Raw genomic sequence first — 6,523 nt, forward strand, 5'->3', positions numbered from 1 at the left:
ATGAGCAATGAGTAGGTCCGAGCCCAGGATTCAAACCGGCGAACCCTGGGCCGCTGAAGTGGAACGTGTGAACTTGACTGCTGTGCCACTGGGCTGGCTCTGACCCTCAGGATTTTAATTCACTAGGCGCAGAGTCAAAACTCATTTCAGGAAGGCTTCTCTTTTCTTTGAGTATAACTTACTGTTTTTTCTTTTTGATTGGTTTACTTAAATATTTTTAAAGTAAAGAGAAAGTTGTCACACGAAAATATAATAGGGAATTGTAAAATGAAACTTTGGGCTCTTTTACTCTCAGTCACTCTTCTAGTGATGTCCCTTACCCACCTGTACACTCAGTGAGTGTCAGCTGCAGTTGTTCTTCATTTTATGTGATGATAGCAGCTCTCGAGTTGGAAAGAAATGTCACCAAACACATTTTAAGGATAAAAATCTTCACCAAATTGTGTTTGTTAATATAAAGTTTGGTATTAACTACTGATTATTAAAGATGCTTTGCAGTATTTTTTAAATCAAGGAGCCGTTGATACGAAGTAAAAGTTTAGATTCAATCCCAACATCTTTTAGGACTCATGGAAAAAACTTAATATATGGAATGTATACCAAAAGTCATATGTTTTGTCAGTAGAATATTATAGGTTGATAGTTTAATTTTTTTGTCTTTACCGTGTCCATCATTAACATAGATTTGTTTTTGTTGTTGTTGTTTGTTTGTTTTTACTGATTTTAGGGCTGTGCTTCCTGGAAGTGGTATTATCCATTTCATTATGCACCATTTGCTTCAGACTTTGAAGGTATTGCAGACATGCCTTCTGATTTTGAGAAGGGTACTAAACCGGTAAGCTTGAGTATTTAGAGCCATAACATTTGTAGAATTTTGGCTTAGATAAAAATTGTGTCTTATCTTAAAATTTTTTTCTTTCTTGCAGTTTAAACCACTGGAACAACTTATGGGAGTTTTTCCAGCTGCAAGTGGTAACTTCCTACCTCCATCGTGGCGGAAGCTCATGAGTGATCCTGTGAGTGTCTTAGTTTTTGAGTGTGTTGATAACTGGATTTTTGTCGTACATTTTGCTAGCACTAGTCACAATTGCTTTTGCATCTTATAGTTACAATAGTGAAGTCCAGAAACAAAGTAAAAGTATTTGGATTCTTCTGTATATTTTTTACTACTTTTTTTTTTCCTGCTTTCCTTGGCCATCAGTACCCTACCCAGTAAATAAAATTGATATGTGTTTGGGAGAAATTCTTATAACAGTCATTTTGTTCTCAGCATACCTGTGAGTCATTATTTTTATTGGTTCCAGCCATGTGTGCTGGGTACCAGAGCATGAAGGCTGGTTTACCTGCAGTCACCGCTGCGTGTGTTTTGTGTCCTAGCTAGAAAGAGTGACACCCAGCTGAGAAGTAGGAATTATTAGAGTTAATAAACTCTTCAGTGTCTTGGGCCCACAGTCGTCAGTTCTAAAATTCTTTTATAATAAGGCCTTTTTATTTTCATCTTTTAAAATAAAATTGTGAATTTTGTTTTTACTAGGCCCGGGATTAGTGACCTGATATCTTAATAACATTTTTTAAAAGGAATGAAACTTCATTTTCTTATCAGGCCTGATAACTTGAATGAAAGTTGTATCAAATTCTTTGTAACAGAAATATGTGACTTTTGTTTTGAATCTTTGCTTTTCTCCCTGATACAAGATTCTAGCATAATTGACTTCTACCCTGAAGATTTTGCTATTGATTTAAATGGGAAGAAATATGCCTGGCAAGGTAAAATTTAGACATTATTCCTTTTTTTTTTTTTTCTAAGGTGAAATTTTATTTATTTATTTATTTATTTATTTTATTGATGTTTTAATTCTTTCTAACATTGTGAAATTTTGGGTTGTACATTTTTGTTTGTCCATCACCATACTCCCTTCACCCCTTGTGCCCACCCCCCACCCCCCACCTCCCACCCCCACTGCCCCTGGTAACCACAGTCCAGTTTTCTCTGTCCATGTGTTGGTTTATATTCCACATATGAGTGAGATCATACAGTATTTGTCTTTCTCTTTCTGGCTTATTTCGCTTAACATAATATGCTGCAGGCCCATCCATGTTGTTGCAAATGGGACTATTTTGTCTTTTTTTATGGCTGAGTAGTATTCCATTGTATATATATACCACATTTTCTTAATCCAATCGTCAGTCGAGGGACACTTAAGTTGCTTCCACTTCTTGGCTATGGTGAATAATGCTGCAATGAACATAGGGGTGCATAAGCCTCTTTGGATTGTTGATTTCAGACGCGTTGGATAGATTCCCAGTAGTGGGATGGCTGGATCATAGGGCATCTCTATTTTTAATTCTTTGAGGAATCTCCATACCGTTTTCCAAAGAGGCTGCACCAATTTGCATTCCCACCAGCTGTGTATGAGGGTTCCTGTTTCTCCACATCCTCTCCAACATTTGTTGTTTTTTGTCTTGGTGATTATAGCCATTCTAACAGGCGTGAGGTGATATCTTAGTGTTGTTTTGATTTGCATTTCCCTGATGATTAGTGATGTTGAGCATCTTTTCATGTGCCTATTGGCCATCTGTATATCTTCCTTGGAGAAGTGTCTGTTCATTTCCTCTGCCCATTTTTTGATCGGGTTGTCTGTTTTTTTGTTGTTCAATTGTGTGAGTTCTTTATATATTATGGAGATCAACCCCTTGTCAGATGTATGTTTTGCAAATATTCTCTCCCAGCTGGTTGGTTGTCTGTTCATCTTGATTCTGGTTTCATTTGTCTTATAAAAGCTCTTTAATCTGATAAAGTCCCACTTGTTTATTTTTTCTTTAGTTTCCCTAGTCTGGGTAGGCATGTCATCCGAAAAGATTCCTTTAAAACCAATGTCAAATAGTGTGTTGCCTATATTTTCTTCTATGAGTTTTATAGTTTCAGGTCTCATCTTCAGGTCTTTGATCCATTTTGAGTTAATTTTTGTGAATGGCGATAGCACGTGGTCCACTTTCATTCTTTTGCATGTGGTTGTCCAGTTTTCCCAACACCATTTATTGAAGAGACTTTCCTTTCTCCATTGCATGTTCTTAGCACCTTTGTCGAAAATTAGCTGTCCGTATACGTGTGGTTTTATTTCTGGGCTTTCAATTCTGTTCCATTGATCTGTGTGTCTGTTTTTGTACCAGTACCATGCTGTTTTGATTACTATTGCTTTGTAGTATGTTTTGAAGTCAGGGATTGTGATGCCTCCTGCTTTGTTCTTTTTCTTTAGGATTTCTTTAGCTATTCGGGGTCTTTTGTTGCCCCATATAAATTTTAGTATTCTTTTTTCTATTTCTGTGAAGAATGTCATTGGGATTCTGATTGGGATTGCATTGAATCTGTAGATTACTTTAGGTAATATAGACATTTTAACTATGTTTATTCTTCCAATCCACATGCATGGGATATCTTTCCATTTCTTTATGTCATCATGGATTTCTTTCAATAATGTCTTGTAGTTCTCATTGTATAGGTCCTTCACCTCCTTGGTAAGATTTATTCCTAGGTATTTTATTCTTTTTGATGCAATTGTAAATGGTATTATCTTTTTGAGCTCTCTTTCTGTTAGTTCATTATTAGCATATAGAAATGCAACTGATTTTTGTAGATTGATTTTGTACCCTGCAACTTTGCTGTAGTTGTTGATTGTTTCTAATAGTTTTCCAACAGATTCTTTAGGGTTTTCTATATATACAATCATGTCATCTGCAAATAGTGAGAGTTTCACTTCTTCGTTGCCTATTTGGATTCCTTTTATTCCTTTTTCTTGCCTAATTGCTCTGGCCAAAACCTCCAGTACTATGTTGAACAGGAGTGGTGAGAGTGGGCAGCCCTGCCTCGTTCCTGTTCCCAGAGGGAAGGCTTTCAGTCTTTCCCCGTTGAGTATGATGTTGGCTGTGGGTTTGTCATATATGGCCTTTATTATGTTGAGGTACTTTCCTTCTATTCCCATTTTATTGAGAGTTTTTATCATAAATGGATGTTGTATCTTGTCAAATGCCTTCTCTGCGTTTATTGAGATGATCATGTGGTTTTTATTTTTTTTTTGTTGATGTGATGTATCACGTTGATTGATTTGCGGATGTTGAACCATCCCTGCGTCCCTGGTATAAATCCCACTTGATCATGGTGTATGATCTTTTTAATGTATTGTTGTATTCGGTTTGCCAATATTTTGTTGAGGATTTTTGCATCAATGTTCATCAGCGATATTGGCCTGTAGTTTTCTTTCTTTGTATTGTCTTTGTCTGGTTTTGGTATCAGGGTGATGTTGGCCTCGTAGAATGATTTAGGAAGCGTTCCATCTTCCTCTTTTTTTGGAATAGTTTGAGAAGGATGGGTATTAAATCTTCTTTGAATGTTTGGTAAAATTCACTGGAGAAGCCATCTGGTCCTGGACTTTTATTTTTTGGGAGGTTTTTGATTACTATTTCAATCTCTTTACTTGTTATTGGTCTATTCAGATTCTCCATTTCTTCTTGGTTCAATTTTGGGAGGTTGTATAAGGCTAAGAATTTATCCATTTCTTCTAGATTGTCCAATTTGTTGGCATATAATTTCTCATAGTATTCTCTTATAATCCTCTGTATTTCCATGGTATCCGTTGTAATTTCTCCTCTTTCATTTCTAATTTTATTTACTTGAGCCTTTTCTCTTTTTTTCTTAGTAAGCCTGGCTAAGGGTTTGTCGATTTTGTTTATCTTCTCAAAGAACCAACTCTTTGTTTCATTAATCCTTTCTACTGTTTTTTTGGTCTCAATTTCATTCATTTCTGCTCTAATTTTTATTATTTCTCTCCTTCTGCTGGCTTTGGGCTTTGTTTGTTCTTCTTTTTCTAGTTCTGTTAGGTGTAATTTAAGGTTGCCTATTTGGGCTTTTTCTTGTTTGTTCAGGTGGGCTTGTATCGCTATGAGTTTCCCTCTCAGGACCGCTTTTGCTGCATCCCATATGGTTTGATATGGCATGTTATCATTTTCATTTGTTTCCAGATAGTTTTTGATTTCTCCTTTAATTTCATCAATGATCCATTGGTTGTTCAGTAGCATATTGTTTAATCTCCACATTTTTGTCACTGTCCCAGTTTTTTTTTTATGGTTCATTTCCAGTTTCATAGCCTTATGGTCTGAAAAGATGCTTGTTATGATTTCAATCTTCTTAAATTTATTGAGGCTTGCTTTGTTTCCCAACATATGGTCTATCCTAGAGAATGTTCCATGTGCGCTTGAGAAGAATGTGTAGTCAGCTGTTTTTGGATGGAGTGCTCTGTATATGTCTACTAGGTCCATCTCTCCAGTTTGTCATTTAAGTCTACTATTTCTTTATTGACTTTTTGTCTGGATGATCTATCCATTGCTGTAAGTGGGGTCTTAAGATCCCCTACTATTATTGTGTTGTTGTTGATGTCTCCTTTTAGGTTTGTTAATAGTTGCTTTATGTACATTGGTGCTCCTATGTTGGGTGCATATATGTTTATAAGTGATATGTCTTCTTGATGGAGTGTCCCTTTTATCATTATATATTTCCCTTCTTTGTCTTTCTTAACCTGTTTTGTCTTGAAGTCTACTTTGTCTGATATGAGTGTGGCAACACCTGCTTTCTTTTGTTTGCCATTAGCTTGGAGTATTGTCTTGCATCCTTTCACTCTGAGCCTGTGCTTGTCTTTAGTGCTAAGATGTGTTTCCTGAAGGCAGCATATTGTTGGGTCTTGCTTTTTAATCCATCCTGCCACTCTGTATCTTTTGATTGGAGAGTTCAATCCATTTACATTTAGTGTAATTATTGATATATGAGGCCTTAATGTTGCTGTTTTGTCACTTATTTTCTGGTTCTTTTGCATTTCCTTTGTTTCTTGTCCCATTTGTTTTGGACTGCCAATTCAGTTTGGTTGTTCTGTCTTATGACTCTTCTCATGAAGGTTTTTGAGGTAGTCTAAACATAGTTGTTAAGAACAAGTAAATTAAATAGATCTAAGTAGGATAAAAAGTTTTATGTGAACTTTTAAAATAGCTTCCCCAAATCTTTTTGGTAACCTTAAATTTTACAGTTTTGCTAAGTTACGTTAAATGATGAGTTAAATTAAATTCATTGAATATTCAGATCATTTCTAAATAAGATAAAATACTGAAATATTAATTACTGAACATAGGTTTATCCACATTTTGCTTTACAAAGGAATTAAAGATATTTGGGCCTATTAGTAGACATGTGCCACACTGAGAAATTTACTACAAGAAAGCACGTTTCCAAAAATTATCAAAAGTATTTATAAATTTACCAAGCCACAGAATGCTATTATAAAAGACAGTTCATAATTGTTTACTTCTTTATTTTCACTAAAAAACTAAGGTTTTTTAGGGTTAAAAAATTCTAACGTATGTGATTTAAACTACTAGAAGTAATAAGGGAAACATGTCTGTAAGCTAGGAAAGTAGGGTATCTGTTTTTGATAGGAGAAGTTATGAATGGAGATGCATTTTCTGAGGGAAAAGAAAGTAA

Source organism: Diceros bicornis, unplaced genomic scaffold (genome assembly GCF_020826845.1).
Source record: "Diceros bicornis minor isolate mBicDic1 unplaced genomic scaffold, mDicBic1.mat.cur d_74_multi, whole genome shotgun sequence".
Lineage (NCBI taxonomy): Eukaryota > Metazoa > Chordata > Mammalia > Perissodactyla > Rhinocerotidae > Diceros > Diceros bicornis.